This window comes from Narcine bancroftii, chromosome 10, assembly GCF_036971445.1.
Source record: "Narcine bancroftii isolate sNarBan1 chromosome 10, sNarBan1.hap1, whole genome shotgun sequence".
Classification (NCBI taxonomy): domain Eukaryota; kingdom Metazoa; phylum Chordata; class Chondrichthyes; order Torpediniformes; family Narcinidae; genus Narcine; species Narcine bancroftii.
The window spans coordinates 37,501,287-37,520,598 of record NC_091478.1 but is presented as its reverse complement, the minus strand read 5'-3'; the positions used below and the strand labels follow the sequence as shown (position 1 = coordinate 37,520,598).

The following is a 19,312-nucleotide window of genomic DNA, read 5'->3' as shown; positions in this document are numbered from 1 at the left end:
TGCTATGAGCTTGTATTGCGCTATCTGATTAATCATTTCATTGATGCGTGGCAGGGGGTAGGCATCCAGGTTCGTGTAATGGTTGATTGTCTGGCTGTAGTCAATAGCCAGTCGTCTCTTAGTGTGATTTTTCACGACTACCACTTGGGCCTGCCATAGACTCTTACTAGGTTCAATTACTCCCTCTTTAAGCAGTCTCTGGGTCTCAGCTTTGATAAGCTCATGATCATCTTTGCTGTAAGAATGGTTTTTAGTGGCAATCGGCTGACTCTCAGGGAATAAATCACTGAAAAGGGAAGGAGCTTTGATCTTTAATGCAGACAGACCGCAGTAACTAGCACAGGGGATGGTAAGTGTGGGTAGTGGCCCACCAAAATTTAACGCTACACTTATTTGATAATAAGCTGCTTTGAGGTCGATAGTGGAGTACACTTTGTATTGCGGTATCTGTTTAATCATCCCGAAGGAAAGAAAAGGGTGAACTCCTGTGCCCTTTTCTTTCCTTCAGGGTTCCAGTAATCCTGTATTTTTCTTTTTCGGTTTCTAGCATTTCATTGGACCGCGTGGCACTTCTCAGTGTTTTGGCTAGAGTGACTGCCCGGTCATAAGTTAAGGACTCCATCTCCAGCAGCCTCTGTTGGATGTAACTGGAGTCAATCCCGTTGACAAAAGCATCCAGCTTCAAGGCATCGCGATGTTGTTGCACATTGACTGCCCTGACATCACATTCGTTTGCCAGTGAGTCAAGGGCCAGTGCATAGGCAGCATCACTTTCCCCAGGTTTCTGGCATCTCGTCAGCAACTGGTGTCGAGCGAGCACCACATTCTGTGGTGCTGCATAGTAAAGCAGTCAGAAGTTCCTGGGATATAGCCAGAGTGGTAGCTCCTTGCGTTATGGTGAAGGGACCTCACCCAGCAGAGAGTTCGGGTGGCCCCACTCTATCGCCTCATTGACCACGTTGTTTCGAGCCATGTAGTAATCGAAACAAGTAATCCAGTGGTTGAAAATTTCTCTGGCCTTCAGTGCAGAATGGTCGATTATCAACCCCTCTGGCTTGAGTGCTGGATCCATTTCTGCTAATAAAATTTAAGTGCCAGTTGATGAAGTAGACAAAAACGATGTGGTCAAACAATAATCATGGCTTTTATTAGCAGAAACTTATGGTTCAATAATGAAAGACAATAGGTGCATATACAGTTATACCCAAGGGAAGTGTCCTTAACAGTAGAGATAATGCGCAGCCAATGTTAGTACAGCCAGGCTTGCCAGAGGGGAGACAGGCAGCTTGGCAGACATTCATCACACCCTCTGTCTCCTTTCCTCCAGTTTTGCATTCACGTAGCCACATCCCTCCCCCAATCAATTGCCACCTTTCCTTTTCTGTCCTCCTCTCCATATCCAATTATCACCCTTTTTCCTGTTGGCCTGTGCTCTTCCTCTCCCAGCCGTTTTATGTAGTTGTCTGCCTGCTTTTTGCTCATACCTTGACGAAGGTCTCAGGCCCAAATTGTTGGTTATATATTTCCACTTCCTATGGAAGATGCAAGATGCACCGAGTTCCTGCAGCTTTATTGTGTTTTCACTACAATCACAGTGTCTGCAGACTTTTGTGTTTCGGCCAATTCAAATAGGCCATATTATGTTGCTTTTATTGACCAGAATGCTTAAATAATTGCAGTGAACTCTGATTGAGTTCACTGAGGCTGCAATGCTTTCAATACAACTCGATGTATACTGGATCAATGTATGCTGATCAAACTCTTTTGTCATTCCCAATGATAAGTTGGAGAAGGTGGTTACCTACTTAGGGAGTCAAAGAATGGTATAGCACAGAAACAGGCCCTTCAGTCCCACATGACCATGTGGACCAAGTTGCCTTTCTGCATTGGTGCAATTTGCCTGCATTTGGCCCATATCCCTCTAAACATTTCCCATCCACGATTGTTCTGATCTTAACATTTTCTTGATTTTTTTTTCTTAAAATTTAGAGATACTCCACAAACCCTACTAATCCCCTACATTTTTGGGACATGGGGGGAAACCAGAGCACCAGGTGGACTCTTGTGATCATAGGAAGAATATGCAAATTCCTTACATGCAGTGCCGGATTCCAACCCAGGTCACTGGTACCGTAGTAGCTTTACACAAACTGCCACACTATCTCTGCCATCCTTAGTGTTCTATCCCAACACTAACCATTTCCCCTTCAGATTGTTGTCTTTCTTTTCTCAATACAAATGCACCACCCTGTTTGACCTCACAGTATATGATGCCCTCTTCTTGTGAGTTCTTAAGACAACACATGGATGAAGGAAAAGGTTCTTTACTTTAAAGTTGATGTAAACAGCACCATGAGGCAGGCCATGAGGCTGCAAGTCTCCATTACAGATCCAGCATACCAGGTCCCTTGCTCAGCCCATGGTAGCAGCCATCTAATCAAACAGTAAGGCCTTGCTAGTTGCCATGCAACCATGATCGCTATCATTACATCTTCTTTTCTTAAAACAAAAGTAGCTTACTTTAAACTGACATGTTTTCTTCGTATAACTATGCAGTTTAAACTTTAACACCAAGAACTTAAATTTTCATTATTATCAACATTGTTAACATTTTTTAAACTTGTTTTGTGTGTTAACATTTACATACACTAGAATTTGAAGAGCGAATAAGATAGCACTACTTCATTCTATAACAGGAGTCCTTAAATTTGCTCAATGAGTCTCTTAGGAGGATTCACGTGTCTTAGCGATCTCCTGATTGATTGACCTTGAATCTGAGTTGTTGCCTCAGACGATGTCTTCTCAGATGTGCATTCAGGTTGTTCAATAGTATCCATCATTTCATCTACCGTGGCTGGTCCCATTTGAGGATCTCGACAATTTCTTCGCAGAACAGCTCTTCATCTGTCTGAATGGTCTATGATCTTGGTTGGACTTCACTAAGCATTGTTCCCTTCTGAGTCCATAAGTTTGTTTTGTCATCAGTGTAGAGTTCTGGTAGGTTTTTTGTTCCTCTGTCAAATTAACACTATTGCTTTTCTTTCTGCTGTTCTTTGAATTTCCTCACTTTCTCCCCCTCTTTTGTTTTTAGGAAGTTCTCCTGAATGGGTAGGTTTGATCTTAGCCTACGTCCCATAAGGAGTTGTGCAGGGGACATACCAAACCCGAGCGGCATTGTGCACTATGCTAGCATGCTCTGGTAGAAGTCTGTTCCACTGTCTTTAGCCTTGTTCATTAGTCTTTTCACTGTATGTACTGATTTTTCCACTAGACTATTGGACTGTGGAAAATGAGGTCTTAATATGGTGTGTGCAAAGCCCCACTCTTTGGCAAACTGTTGGAATTTTGAGTTGCAAAACTGGGGTCCATTGTCAGTGAAGACCTCACTTGCCACACCATGTCTGGAGAATATGGCTTTCATACATGTTATTACGGCATCTGCAGTGGTGGTGTCCAGTCGACACACCTCTGAATAGAGGGAGTAATAGACTGTAACTACAAGATAGTCCTTCCCTTGACATTCGATTAGGTCAGTGCCTACCTTCTGGTAAGGCCTGTATAGTGCTGGGTGTGGCTTCAGAGGTTCTGCAGGATTGTTTGCTTGATATTTCTGGCATATTGTACAGTTTGACACTTCATTTGTTATATCATCATTGAATCTTGGCCAGTACATCACCCCTCGTGCTCTTTTCTTATACTTTTCAATTCTGAGATGTCCTCCATGGATCCTTTGGGATAAAGATTTTGCTTCCTTTGTAGATGATGTCTTCAATCACTGTTAGTATTGCCCTGCAGTTCCAGTGCTCTGAAACATCAGGTAAGCAATCTTGCTTCCTGCTGGACCATCCATCGAAGATGTTTTTTCTCAGTTGGCTCAGTGTTTCATTTTTGTTTGTGTCTGATTTTGAGTTCCATTTTTCCATCTGATATGGGCAGTACACTTGTGGTCATGTCCACAAAGGCGCTCATGTCTTCATCCATTTTGGTGTTTGCGGGCTCTCTCGTGTCAACAGCTCTGGACAACGTGTCTGCTGTGTACATTAGCTTACCTGGAGAGCACGCAACATTCAGTGTATAGCACTCAGTGATTCTTTGTATTCTAAGTGGACATTAATTTAATGGCTTTTGGAACAATGTATTCAAGGGCTTATTGTCAGTCTCTACACTGATTGCTTGTCCTGACACCAACTGATGAAATCTTTCACAGGCGTATGTGATGCTGAGCAGTTCCTTTTCAATTTGAGGGAATCGCATCTCCACGTCTGTCATTGAGCGTGATGCACACACAGTGGGTTACTAGTCATTATATTTTTGAAGAACTGCACCGAGCCCACTATGTGACGCTTCTGATGATATCTTGATGGGTCTCACTGGGTTGTAAAACCTCTGAACTGATTCTTCCGTGAGCAGTTTCTTTAATTCACTCCATGACTTTTTGTGCTCGTGATTCCACTCCCATTCAATGTTCTTTTCTGTTAGTCTTCTCAATGGAGCCATCTTTTCTGAGAGGTTTGATATGAAGTTACGCTTATAGTTGACCATTCCATTAAACCTCTGTACATCCTTTTTCCATTGTTGCCTTGGCATGTTCTGAATGGATGACACCTTTCTGGTGTCTGATCTGATGCCCTCACTGCCAATAATATCCCTTACAAATGTTAGTTCTGTCACACCGAGCTGGCATTTCTCTCTATTCAGCTTCAGGTTTGCATTCCTTGCTACTTCCAGCACTTTCCTTAGTCTCTCATCATGCTCCATTCTCATGGTTCCCCATACTATGATGTCATCCATTGAGGTATCAACTCCGTCCAGGTGCCATTAGACCGTATGGATAGTTTTGTGATACAGGTACACAATCCTTTATTCGGAAATCTTGGGGGACAGGGTGTCCCGAATTTCAGATTTTTCTGGATTTTGGAAAGTCCACCAGAACTGTGCTGCCGTATCCACCCCCACCCCTTTCCAGTCGCCTGGCCATCTCCCCCAACTGCAGTCCCTCGGCCACCCGGCAGTATCCCCCATCCACCGGTCCCTCGGCCTCATCCCGCAACTGCCAGTCCCTCGGCCATCTCCCCCAACTGCAGTCCCTTGGCTGCCCGGCAGTCTCCCCCAACTGCTGATCCCTTAGCCATCTTCCACAACCACCAGTCTCTCAGCCACCTGGCAGTCACCCCCATCCACAAGTTCCTCGGCTGCCTCCCGCAACTGCCAGTACCTCGGCCATCTCCCCCAACTGCAGTCCCTCGGCCGCCCAGCAGTCTCCCCCAACCGCCGATCCCTCGGCCGTCTCCCCCAATCGCGGTCCCTCGGCTGTCTGGCAGTCTCCCCCATCCACCGTCCCTCAGCCATCTCTTCCAACTGCGGTTCCTCCACCGCGTCCCCCAACCGCGGTCCCTTGGCCACCAGGCAGTATCCCCAAACTGCCGGTCCCTCGACCACCTCCCCAACCACTGGACCCTCGGCCACCTCCCCCAACCGCCGGTCCCCACTTGCCGTATTTTGGAGCATTCCGGTTTTAGATGTCCGGATAAAAGATCGTGTACCTGTACACTTCAAGAGCTGAGGCAATTTCAAATGGTAACCTTAGGAATCTGTATCTGCCAAATGGATTATTGAACATGCACAATCTTGAACTTGCTTCATCCAATTTTAACTGCCAAAATCCTGATGATGCATTAAAAATTTCTGAAAAACTTTGCATTTGCAAACTGTGACATGATTTCTTCATGCGTCGGAAGCTTAAAATGTTCTCTCTTTATTCCTTTTTTTAGATCTCTTGGGTCCAAGCAAATTCTACATTTTCCATTCTTTTTGTCCACAATGAGTGAACTCACCCACTCCGTTGGCTCATCTATCTTCTGAATCACGTTCAGGCTTTCCATCCTGTCCAACTCTGCTTTTAGTTGCCTTTGACGCACAAATGGAACTTTTCTGCATGGATGTATTATTGGTGGCACACGTTTATCCACTGTGTTTGTGTGTTCTCCTGGAAGGCAGCCTAGTCCCTGACATAGGTCATTGTACTCCTTCATGAGTTCATCATAGACTGTCTCTCCTTCATTTTCCACAACGAGGACTCTTTTTACCAGGTTCAGTTTCTCACAGGCTGTTAAACCTAGTATGCCCTGTACATCCCTGGGTACCACGATGAATGCTAGCATGTGCTTTTTGTCCTTGTGTTTCACTTTGACCATGCATTCTCCTTGCACTGGTATATTGGTACCTGAATATCCTGTTGCCTTCACTTTTGTTCCATACATCTTTGGTCTCGGTCTAATCTTCATAAAATCAGTCTTTGATGTTACATTAATTTGTGCTCCAGTATCCAATTTAACTGAAATGTATATCTCATTCACTTTTAATCTCAACATCTAGACTCTGTTTTCCTTCTTGCTTTCAGTCACAAGATCTACATAGAATTCCTCTATCTCCTTTTCATTTGCTGCATGAACCTTGCTTTGTTGCACTTGGTTCCTATAGTAATGGGCATAAATGGTTTCTTTTGTTGCACATACAGCATATTTTAATACATGCTGGACACTTTTTTGGCAGGTGTTGTGTACTGCATCGATGACATGGCTCTCGATTGTCCCTTTAATTTTTGTTCGCTGGCTACGCCTCTTTCCCTTTTGGCACTCTTGTTGTTAAACGGTTTATGTCCTTTCTTGCTCACTGCATCCAAATTGCAGCTAGTTTCACTGAACAGCTCTTTTGCCTGCGTTTTTACAGTTTCTGCAGCCTGACAGAGTGCTATGGCTTTAAGATGTTTCTCTCTTAGCAGTCTTTCCCTTGAACTATTATCAGTGAGTCAGTCAGTTCACCAAATTCACACGTTTTGCTTAATTCAGTCACATACTGATCAATACTTTCTTCCATTTGCTGTATACATGTGAAAAGTCTGCGCCTCTCAAACGTCACGTTGCATTTAGGTATGCCCCAAACTGTTCCATTATTTTTTCCAATTTAATTTTGTCCCCTTCAGCAGCAAATGTGAAGTTATTATACATCTACAGGGCTTCATCACCCACGACATGTAAGAAAACTGATGCTTTCACTTTATCTCTTTTCTCGTCAGCTCCAACTGCCACTAAATACAATCCAAAATGCTGTTTAAATCTGTTCCAATTGTCAGCCACATTACCTGTAAGGTGAGGTTTCGCTGGTGGATATAATCTTTCCATATTTCACTGATCAGTTGCTGACTTCAGATTTTTACTTTTAAAGTATTTCCTTCTAATTTCCTTCATCCCACTTCTGACTTCTGTTTCATTTTATATTTGTATGTGTGAGTTCTTAAACAGCACATGGATGACGGAAAAGGTTCTTTACTTTAAAGTTGATATAAACATCACATGAGGCAGCAAGTCTCCATTACAGACCCAGCATACTGTGTCTCTTGCTCTGTGTCAGCCCCTGGTGGCAGCCAAGTATCATCAAGTAGTAAGGCATTGCTAGTTGCATTGCAACCATGATCACTATCATTACACTTAGTTTTCATCTCACCCTGTTATGAGGAACAGGTTCAGAACATGACCAGTAAAGGAAACAGACATGTGCTGGGGGAAATTATTCTGTCCACTAGTTAGGGAGCACAATGTCTTTGAGGAAAATGCTGCTAGAAGAGCATCTAACATTCAGAAGAGGCAGGAGGAAGACGAGTGTGTTGTCTACACAAGCATGTATCAAACTCAGGAAATACAGGGCAACATTGAGAACAAACTGCAGGTGGAAATACTGCAGAGATTATAATATGACAGTCGCTATTGAGACATTTAGGGGTGGGAACTTTTAAAAAATGCCATGTTGTAGAGACAACAGGAGAGGTGGAAAGAGAGGCATGCAGCCAGTACAGACTTAAAATCAAAATATCCTGTTTCATCTAAACCTTAGGGCCCAAGTTTTGAATGAGGAGATGGTAGAACATGTACAGTAATTGCAAAGATAAAACAACCATGGAACAAAACAGAGTGGTTTTAATGGGCTGGGTTGGGGGGTGGGGGGGGGGGGGGAGATTTTAATAAATATCAGGTTAAGTAGATATCTGAAGGATGGTGAATTTGAATGTGCCGATTTCTACAACAATATGACTTGAAAAGAAACAACACTTATTCGAAGTAATAATGGAAAATCTGCTTTATTGAGTTGGCTGCCTAAAGGCATGTGATTATAGTATGATTGAATTCAATGTAGTGTTTGGAAAGGAATAATACAAAACAGCCACGATTATTCTAGATTAAGGCAGGCTGGCAAACATATAACAAGATAAAAGGAGAGAGAAAGATTGAGACTTATGGTAAATGGGGAAAATCTATTAATGGGGAAAACAACTGAAAACTAAAGGAATTTTTCAAAAAAGAATTAACATGTAATTGCAAACATTTATTCTCCAGGAGGCTGGCTGAAGAGATTAAGAACAACATAAACTAAAAAGGTTAAGGCACATGAAAATACAAAAGTTAACAGGGATTCTGGTGACAGTGAGAGATCGCATGCATTGTAAATCGATGCAATGGGGAATATGAAAGCAAACTGCAAGGGATATTGAAAAAAAAGTTTTTCCCCTCAGTTTGCAGCAGGGCAACATGGGCTCCTAAAATTGGATACATGTAACATTATCCTTTGCAGCACCTTTTTTCCTATTCTACCTATCCTTCTATTTCAAGCCATCAGATCTCACTATTTGTTCCACCAATTTGATTATTTTGGTGCTTTGAACATTCACATTGAGACTTTAATATGACTTTTACCATTTTTCACGACTGTCTAATCCCATCCACTGATGCGTTAATTACTGACAGATGTTGGAACCCTCCCTGCTGTTCTATATTAATCATACTCTGGACTATTTTATATTACCTTGTCCTTGCTCTGGTTTCCTTTATGATAATGATCATATTTGTTGACATACATATTGTACAATGTACATATGCCCAAAGTTCTTACTTGCTATCTATAAAGAAATTTATAATGATAAACGAATGGAATTGAAATAAAGAGACTGTAATCCCAGCGATGTAGTTGGGTAGACAGTCCATGATTAGTGTACAAAGTAAAGGTTCAAGATAGCTGTTGGAAAGAAACTGTCCTTGAACCTAGATGTGTGGTTTTCAGGCTTCTGTCCAAAGGTAACAGTGAGAAGAGGTTTGACCTGGGTGATGGGGATCCTGTATGTTGGTGATTGCCTTCTTTAGGCAATGGATGAGAAGTCAAAGCCTGAGATGGACCTGGCTATGTTTGCTGCCTTCTCCAGCCTTTTGCATTCCTTGCCAAACAAGGCTGTGTTGCAATCACTCAGTATACTTGCCGCAGTCCACTTATAAAAATTTGATGGCATAACTGATGACATGCCAAATCTCCTCAGAAAGTAGAGGCATTTACTTCTTCATGTACCTGCTCCAGGAAAGGTCTTCTGAAATATGGACTTCCAGGATCTTGAAGGTTCCCACTCTCTCCACCTCCTTTTCATCAATGAGGACAGATGTGTGGTCTCTCAACCTCTCCTTCCTAAAATCAGCAATAATCTCCTTGGTCTTGGTGAGAGCAAGGTTATTGTTCAGGGATCACCCAGCCCAGTTCTCGATCTCCATCCTGCAATCTGACTCATCATTTCTAATTATTCGTGGTGTCATCAGCAAATATGTAAATTGAGTTGGATCTGAACTCGGCTGTGCAGCCAAAGATGTACAGTGAATAAAATAGGGGGCTATGGAGTCAGCCTTGAGGTGTCCTCGTGTTGATGGTCAGTGTGGAAGAGGTGATGTTGCCGATCTGCACTGCTTCCCCAACCACTATTAAATTAAAATTCTGTTTTTGTCCCTGTTTATTTTAATTGCACAGGCTTTGGTCCCAGAACATACTGATAAATTTTATTTCAATGGAGCTTCTCCCTCTCTCACCAAATCTCTGAGTTTGTTTCTTTTTGACATGCCAGTTTGCATGTGCTTCATCTAATAATTCTTGACCTTATTACCATTCTGATTCTATTTGCTGATTTTAATTTTAAGCTCATAATTTTCTTTAGCCAAACCTCCTTCTCAATTCTGCCAACATCTTTGGTACCCTTGTGAACTACGAATATTGGATCTTTTCCTTACCACCTTGTATTCCTGTACAACCTCAAGGGCAAATTCTTTATCCAGCACAAGAGAGGCAACACTCTAGGGATTGAAGCTTCAGCTGCAGAGCATGAAATTTGTTGTGCTACACTCAGCGTGCACCAATATTATGGTTTTGGTTTTTAGGCTGCAGGCATGTAAGGGCACAATCAAGGAATTTTGCCACCACACGGGCAGTCAATTTGTGCTCCGTGATTTACCCTGCAGGACCCCTACAATGTTTTGGAGGAAACCTACAGTGTAAATCGTATCATAAAAATTTATTGACGATTATGCGCTCTACTGTACCCCCAACCACCGCGACTATTGCACTCAGATGCTTGCAGCCTAAAAAGGCACCCAGAGTGAATGACCACAAGGGCAGTAATTATGTTAATTTTTTCCATGATTTTCCCGATATTGCAGACTAAAAACCATAAATGACTGCACCACCTTCACTGTCAAATCTTCATTTGGTTTAGATCTTCATGAGATCTACCATACTTTCAAACTAATTGTTTATGATGGGCATACTGTCATACACATAAGTATAATGTCCCTCATCGCCCTCACCACTATCTTCAGGAAGAAGGTATACAAGCCTAATATCTAGCACCTCTTGGTTCAAGAATGCTTGGTACCCAATGACTATCAACTCTTAAACCTTCCCATTCTGGGCATTTGAATGCCAAACCAGGCCATGATGCAACCAGTCAGCATACACTCCTCAGTACACCTGCCGAGGTTTGATAGAGTGTTCAGTAACATGGCAAATCTTCTGAGAATGTTGAAGCATTCATGTGCCATCTTCACAGTTGCCTCAGCGTGATAGTTCTGGGAGAGTTTCTCTGATATGTGGGATCCCATGAGGTTGAAGATACAAACCCTCTCCACTGCCATCCATGAATAAAGTTAGATGAATGTTCCTTTGGCCTCTCCTTCATAAAATCTACAATGAGCTCCTTGGTGTTGTTGACATTGAGAACAAGATTTTTGTTCCTGACCACCCAACCTGATTATTGATTTCCATCCTGTATTCTGATTTATCATTTCCTGTGATCTGGTCAACAAACGTTAATGTTCTTAACATATGTTAAATAATGTACACAATTTTCAAGTGTCTTTGAGTAATACATCTAGCTTGCAATTCATCGATTACAATTACAATTCCTCAAAGACAATAACATGAACCACTCATGTATCAGATTTACAAGGGTACATTCAATCTTTTTAATTAATTTTCATGGCCACCAATTTCTTTAACTTTGGCCCTCTGGAGATGTTTTATTTGGGAGCAATTTTCCTTTTGTTCCTTCTTCCATTGTTGCTCTATTTTCATTGTCTTCCTCATCTACTTCCATGGCTCAGTTTGCATAGTGGTTAGTGCAATGCTGTATATTGCAAGCGATAGGAACTGCAATTTAATCCTGAGTTGTCTGTAAGGAGTTTATACATTCTTCATTTGTCTGCTTGGGTTTCCCCCGGGTGCTCTGATTTAGAACATTCCGGGGGGTGGTAGGTCAATTGGGTGTAATTGGGCAGCATGGCCTCGTAGGCTGAAATGGCCTGTTACCATGCTGTATGTTTACATTTATACTTTTTTTTTCATTTCCTTCTCTCCCTTTTCCTGTTTGTTTTCCCTTCCTTCTTTTTCCTTGTTTTCCCTTTCTTTTCAAAACATTTCCTTTTCTTCCTTCTAGGTCCCAGCCTTCCCTTCCATTTCATCCCTACCCATCACTTTTCCTGTCAATCCTTTTCTTCCCTTTCCTGACATTTCTTTTCTGTCCCATCTCCTTTCCTTCTCTCTCCTATTTTTTAATTTTTTTCCTTTTCTTCTCTTCTGTTTTCTTTTCATCCTCTACCTTTTCTTTGCCTTTTCTTTCATTCCTTTATTTTTTTTTATCCTTTCCAGCCATTCCTTTCTCCCCTTGTCTTTCTTCTTTATACATTATGTCTGTTATCTTCCTTCCTTTCTCTTTCTTCTTTCCCTGTGATTACTTCCATTCTATAATTTTCCATTTTGGAGAGGCTGAACCCTGTTTTTTTTAAAAGAGAGGAGAAAATACATTTCAATGAAGAAGTAAGGTTCATTTTGTGAAACTGCATTTTAAAAACCAGAAATAAATAATGACCATAATTTCGAGAGGCATGTTGCACCAAATCTGAGACAATGATGGCAAGGTTGACCCAAATGAGGATGTCATGTAACTCCATGACCTTTGCAACAATTGTGGTCACAAAATAAATCGTCATATACTTCTGAAATTTCCCCCAAAAAAGTCCCTGTTTTTCTATGCACAGAAACTAAAGTTAGGTCAGAAATGCATTGCTTGAAAGGGTGATTGAAATGGACTCGACAGTAGCATTCAAAAGTGAACTGGCAAAATACAAAAAAAAATGCAGGGCTTTGTGAAAAAAAGATCATTAGAGTGGGACATGATAGATAGTTCTATCAAAGAATGGTTGCAGACACAATGGACTGCAGAGCCTTTTTCAGTGCCATATAATGATGTCCTGAAACACACGGCAAAAATTACAGCACATTTTTGACAGAAGTAACAATTTTCTGTGCACTTCTATGCATTTAAATGTTCTGATCAGAATGAACCATCAGAACAGACTAATTTTTAAAATTTTATTTTAATATAAAACCACTTAACAAACATATCAAAATATTTCAAATTTAATCCAAAACAAAAAAAGAAAGAAAAACCTCCTCTAAATCCCACCACCCCTCCCCCAACTCACTACAAACTAAAAAAAAAGAAAAAAGGGACAAGAAAACCATCACATGAACACTCACTTTCTGATACATTAAAATTTATTTATATATATTCATAAGACTGATAGGAGAAAGAGAATGTCTGAGATTCATTTAAATTTTAATACCAATTTGTAAATATGGGCTCCATATTTCACAAAAAATTATGATAATTTTCTCTTAAATTGTAAGTAATTTTCTCAAGTGAAATAAATCTCCAAACTTCAGCATGCCATCTATCCATTCCCAAATCAGTATCTGACTTCCAAGTTATTGCAATACATTTTCTAGCTATTGCCAAGACAATTTGAACAAATTTTACTTGATACATATTCAATTTTAATTTAGGTTTAATTCCTCTAACATCTCCAAGTAAAAATAACATTGGATCCTGTAGGAATCTTACTTCAGTTATTCTTTCTAATAAATTACCCAAATCAAACCAAAAAGGCTTAATTGTGGAATACTGCCAACTTGAGAAAAGACTAATTATTAACACCATATTTTGTGTAATAAGTTCATTTTGAGGGTTAATTGTGTGTGGAGCCAAGATTATAGAATGCCAAACTAAATCTTTAATTTGTGTGAATATGATTTTTGCAGACATGCTATGACTTCTTTTTTAATGGTTAAGCATCAAAGCAAGTCAAAATGTTTATTTGATAATTTATGAAATTATCCAAGATGCTGACAGATAACACTCTGGCTGCTTTATATCCTCACACCTTTTCTTCTCATTTAATGGGTACTTAACCAGAAATGCAGATAAATAAAAATAGGTTTCACTGCAGTTATTTTTCAGTATTTCAATATGTGTCACCACCTATGTTCCAGCCTTCAAGTTCCTATCTACACTGATCCCATTTTCACCCATAGACTCCACTATTTACCCTCACTCTTGCGGTCATTTACAGCATCTAATTAACCTACTGAGAATGCATATGTTTGGGATGTGGGAGAACATTGGTGCACCCAGAAAAAAATCCATGCAGTTGCAGGGAAAATGAGTAAACACCAAAAACAAGAGCGCCGGAAGTCAGCATTGAACCTGGGTGAATGAAGTATTCGTGTAGAAACTCAACAGGTCAGGTGGCAAGGATGGGTGGAGATGGTCAGTGAACGTTTCACGCTGGGAGCCTTTTTCGAGATTACATATATAAAGGGAGGAAAGAAAGTGGAGAGAGTGGCTCAGAGGTGATAGGGTATTGGACAGAAGGTGTGGGAGGTGACAGACAGGTAGAGGGAGAAACCATTTGGATGGGAAATAAAGTTAGAACAATATAACAAAGTAGGAACAAGAGTGGGTAAAGAAGAGATGGAAACAGATGGGGGTTGGGGTTACCTAAAATTTAAAAAAAACAATGTTCATGCCATTAGGTTTAAGACTGCCCCAGGAGGAATGGGATGTGCCATTGAATGGTTGGGGAAGTTAAAATGGTTGGCTATGGGAAGTTCCAGCTGGGTGAATGGAGAGTGAAGTTGCAGTGTAAGCCACAGTGACAAGTGTAAAGAAATAAAGGGCAACTCAGACAATATTGGCCAAATAATATTTAGTTCTATTTGTACATGAGAAGGTATATGAAGCAAAAATCACATTTTTCTGTGAACAAATGTCTCTTGCATATTATGACTGAAGCAGTGGTATTTATTGCTCTAAAAATACTTCATCAACTCTATCAATAAGTTCTGGATCCTTGATTAACAATCCAGATCAACAAAGATTTTACAGTTTTCCATCTGCTTGCAGTTGACTGGTATTACAGTCCAGATGTGACGATGATTATAGCCTGTTGTTTCTTGGCAAGTCTTCCTTGTACCTTGGGGAAGTTTTGCATCAATGCCTCCTTTATTCAATTATTGGGCATACAAAAAAACACATTGGACAATATTGAATTATTCTCTATTAACATATGAGGTGCTGCTGGTGGGATTTAGCACCTACCCATATTTAGAATCGGTGTTGATCCTTGCATCTGATGAAATGGTGCAGCCGAGATAGGTAAACTGGTTGACCGTTTTGAGTTTTGTGTGCCCGATGGAGATGTGGTGGGGCTGGTAGTCAAGGTGGGGAGCTGGCTGATGGAGGACCTCCATTTTCTTCAGGCTGACTTCCAGGCCAAACATTTTGGCAGTTTCCGTAAAACAGGACGTCAAGCGCTGAAGAGCTGGCTCTGAATGGGCAACTAAAGCGGCATCGTCTGCAAAGAGTAGTTCACGGACAAGTTTCTCTTGTGTCTTGGTGTGAGCTTGCAGGCGCCTCAGATTGAAGAGACTGCCATCCGTGCGGTACCGGATGTAAACAGCGTCTTCATTGTTGAGGTCTTTCATGGCTTGGTTCAGCATCATGCTGAAGAAGATTGAAAAGAGGGTTGGTGCGAGAACACAGCCTTGCTTCACACCATTGTTAATGGAGATAGACAACAGACTCGCCAAGGCAAATAGCGCCTTTGGAAGACTACACAAAAGAGTCTGGAAAAACGACCAACTGAAAAACCTCACAAAGATAAGCTTATACAGAGCCGTTGTCATACCCACACTCCTGTTCGGCTCCGAATCATGGGTCCTCTACCGGCATCACCTACGGCTCCTAGAACGCTTCCACCAGCGTTGTCTCCGTTCCATCCTCAACATTCATTGGAGCACCTTCATCCCTAACATCGAAGTACTCGAGATGGCAGAGGCCAACAGCATCGAGTCCACGCTACTGAAGATCCAGCTGCGCTGGGTGGGTCACATCTCCAGAATGGAGGACCATCGCCTTCCCAAGATCGTGTTATATGGCGAGCACGCCACTGGCCACCGTGACAGAGGTGCACCAAAGAAGTGGTACAAGGACTGCCTAAAGAAATCTCTTGCTGCCTGCCAGATTGACCACTGCCAGTGGGCTGATATCGCCTCAAACCGTGCATCTCGGCACCTCACAGTTCGGCGGGCAGCAACCTCCTTTGAAGAAGACCGCAGAGCCCACCTCACTGACAAAAGACAAAGGAGGAAAAACCAACCCCAACCAACCAATTTTCCCCTGCAATCACTGCAACCGTGTCTGCCTGTCCCGCATCGGACTTGTCAGCCACAAACGAGCCTGCAGCTGACGTGGACATTTACCCCCTCCATAAGTCTTCGTCCACGAAGCCAAGCCAAAGAAAAATAAATATTTAGAATATCAGATTTAAAATCCAAAATCAAACAAATCTCCCAAAACTGTGAAGTATTTAAAGAAAAATCATACCTTGATTGGAAAAGAGGATGATTCAAACCATTCAGATGTACAACATTCAGGAAGACCACCAAAGATCTATCTATGCTATTGTCTCAGTATATTTTTTGCACTGCAACCAACTTAAACAGAAGGATGACTAAAGTAAGGACAGGACTTCTCCAAGACAAGTGTGCCTAGGCGTCAAAGAGGTCTTTAATGAAAACTGCTTCAGTGTCAAGGTCAACATAGAATAGACTAATATTGGAAACATGTTGAGGTTTGGAAAGAGGTAGCATAGAAGCATCTGAAAAAAATCTAAAAATAGTTACGTCTTCAGGCACGGATGAGAAATACCCCAGGTTACTATGGGAAGCAGGACCAGCGCCATCATAGACAGCTGCCTAGGGCGCAGACCATGGACGGATGCAGTCAGGGTAGCCAGATGTCTGGTTTTAGGCCAGACAGTCTAGCTTTTGACTTTGAGATGTCCCAGGATCAAAATGTTTCCACATGTGGACCCCATATGTGTTCTTGGGGCCAGATGATTCCCTCCCTCTCCATGCCCTACACCCTCGCTACAGTCTCACTGCTGGTGACTGACTCTGGTTTGAAATGGCCTCTGCTCCTAGACCCAGGCAGTTGTTTTGAGTCCAACATGGAGGGCTTTCAAATGCACTGGTTTGAAAACTTGAAATGTTTTCAAAACCTTGGCACTGTTTAGTTACACTGAGCTGTCAAACAAGTTTGGATCAAGTGCGATTCTGTGTTCACGGAGTCTCCTGACCAACACACGGTGATCAGATAAGACAAATATTTTTTGGGGAGGTGTCTTCTTGTGATTGAGGGGCTCAGGTATAGCGGCTCCTCGAGATAAGGGGATAGAGGAGTGCAAATGCCCAAGCTCAGCCCTGGCTACATTGATTTGGCACTGGCCCTGATGGGAAGAGATTGCTGGTTCCTGGTTGATAATCAGGGGAGGTACCAGAGATTTGGAGAATGGCAAATGTCCATTGTTTGAGATGAAAGGAATTATCCTGGGAATTGTAGATCAGCAAGTGGTGGGCAGAATTATGAGCATTTGAAGAAACAAAGTTTTATTATGAATGGTCAGCATGGCATTATCCTGGAAGGTAGCAATTCAATTTGATGAAGATAGATGTCAGATATATGGATTTTGATAAGACATTTGACAAGATTTCCATGGTAGGCTCATCCAGAAGTCATATGGCATGGGATCAATGAAAACTTGGCTACATGGATTTGGAATTGATTTGCCCACAGAAGGCAGAGGGTGAGAGTAAATGGAGTATATCCTGACTGGAGGTCAATAGCTAGTGGCGTACCACAGAATCTCTTCTGGGACCCCAATCTTTGCGATGTTCATAAATGACTTGGATGAAAAAGTGGAGGGGTGTGTTTGTAGGTTTGCAGATAATATGAAGATTGGAGGTATTGTGGATAGTTGGAATATTGTCGGAGGTTGCAATGGGATATAGACTGGATGCTGAAGTGGGCAGAGAAGTGGCAGATGGAGTTGAATGCAGAAAAGTGCGAAATGATGCACTCAGAAATATTGAACATGAAGGTTGAGTACATGGCTAATGGTAGGATTCTTAGCATTGTGGAGGGACCTTCAAGGTTGCCAGGCAAGTTGATAGTGTCGTTATGAATGCATTAGGTGTGCTTGACTTTGGAGGAGTGAGTTCAAAAGCTGTGAGATAAGCTCTCTAAAACTCTGGTGAGATATATTTAGTGTTTTGTTTTCATTTCTTGTCACTTCATTATTGGAAGGTTATGAAAGCTTTAGAGAGGATGTAGAGGAGATTTACCAGGATTAGACAATATCCTATGAGAATATTTTGAGTGAATTGCAGCTTTTCTTCTTGGAGAAACGAGTCTGAGAAGCAACTTAATAGAGGTGTATATTATGAGTAGCAATGCCCAATACCAGAGGTGTTTCATGTCAAGCAAAGCCAGTCCATATTTTTCAAAGGTTGTGGCGAGAGAATTCAATGTTTGGCTTGTTATTATATTGAGATGCTTCCCACTGAGTCTGATGGTTAATCTGTTACTTTTGTTGACTGAGACATTTGTAGATTTGATAATTCATAGATGATGAATTACAGTTGGCAACATTTCAAATGATTAACAGTGGTTTACATTGACAGGGTCCTGTCCATCACTGTGATGGAGTTGAGGAAATTAGAGTAAATAAATTGAACTTGGAGGTTACTGAAGTTATGTTTGTGAATAGTGAATGTCAAAGTCAAGTATGAATCAGAGGGTATAGCAGAAGTGAAATTAAACAGTATTAGAGATGGCCTAAATGTGATATTTGATGGTTAATCTCAATTTAAATGGAATACTGTTAAGAAAAGTAAATAAAGAACAGGGAAAATATTAAAGAAAACCACACAGAAGTACTAAGCAGGTCAGATAGCATCTGTGGAGATAAAAGTACAGTTATTATCTCCAACTGATGAAAGGCCATTGATCTGATATGTAAACTCTTTCTCTGCAATATGTTAATCTTTTGTTGTTAGGTTTAGTGTTATATCTTTTGTAACATGGGTATTCTCAGCCTGAGATCATCTGTCAAGGAATGCTTGCACAGAGGACGCTTGGCCATTTTGGGTTATATTTTTCTCATTGTTGATTATTTGAGCTAATAAGTTTTGGTAAGAAGAAGGCAATTTAGAGGGCGCTTTGGGGGAGAACCTTTTACCAAGGATGAATCTGAACTGCACTCTCTGAGAGGGTGGTGGAGGCAGATACTATCAAGACTGAGTCTTAACACCAATGAGGAATCCTCACCATCAATATCTGGGGCTGTTTACCATTGTCCAGAAGCTAAATCGGACTAAGCACATAAATACTGTTATTAAACAAGCAGATCAGAGGGTGGGTTTTTAGAAGCAAGTCACATGCCTCGTTTGTGCCATCTTCATGGCACTGAACAGGTTCCTGAACGTGATGTTTTTCTTCATGAATGTAGTTCCAACAATGCTCAAGAAGTCTGGCAGTGCTCCAGATAAAACAGCCTTGCAGATTGTGCTGCAGTTAGTCAGTTTTCCCTGGCTGCACTTCTCAAACCCGTGCTTCCTACCAACAAGAAGGGCAAGGACAACAGGTATACGGCAACCTCGGCCCCTGCAGGTTCCCCTCCTGACCTGGAAACATACCATTATTCCCTTCATTGTTGAATAATCAGAATCACAGAATCCCTACCCGCAGTATTCAGGCTTCAGTGGTTCTGCA

General features: G+C 41.6%; 1 protein-coding gene across 1 annotated transcript in view; it reads left to right on the top strand.

Annotated features, from left to right (window-relative positions):
• pcdh15b (protocadherin-related 15b) overlaps positions 1–19,312 on the top strand; it is a 568,726-nt gene that overhangs the window by 135,938 nt on the left and 413,476 nt on the right. The gene's annotated exons all lie outside the window — the stretch shown is intronic.